The sequence below is a fragment of the Octodon degus genome, unplaced genomic scaffold, assembly GCF_000260255.1.
Source record: "Octodon degus isolate 3935 unplaced genomic scaffold, OctDeg1.0 scaffold00032, whole genome shotgun sequence".
In the NCBI taxonomy this organism is placed as follows: Eukaryota; Metazoa; Chordata; class Mammalia; order Rodentia; family Octodontidae; genus Octodon; species Octodon degus.
The window spans coordinates 7,500,809-7,501,092 of record NW_004524608.1 but is presented as its reverse complement, the minus strand read 5'-3'; positions in this window follow the sequence as shown (position 1 = coordinate 7,501,092).

The window sequence follows — 284 nt, the reverse complement described above, 5'->3', positions numbered from 1 at the left end:
AATAGGGCAGCATAGGCAATATTAACATGCAGTAGTGATAGCTTTCAAGCTATTTATGTATAATGAATGATACAGGATACAGCCCTGCTGGAAGCTCGCAATGTGTGTGTCTTTTGGAAATTGCCCCTCTCCATTTCTTCTACCTATCACATATGATGCTTATCACCAACAAACTCTACCATGAGTGTACATCTTAAGAATTATTATCTGCAGGGGCTGGTGAGATGGCTCAGTGGTCTAAAGCACCTACCTAGAACAAGCTAAGCTAAGCAAAGCACAGGGAC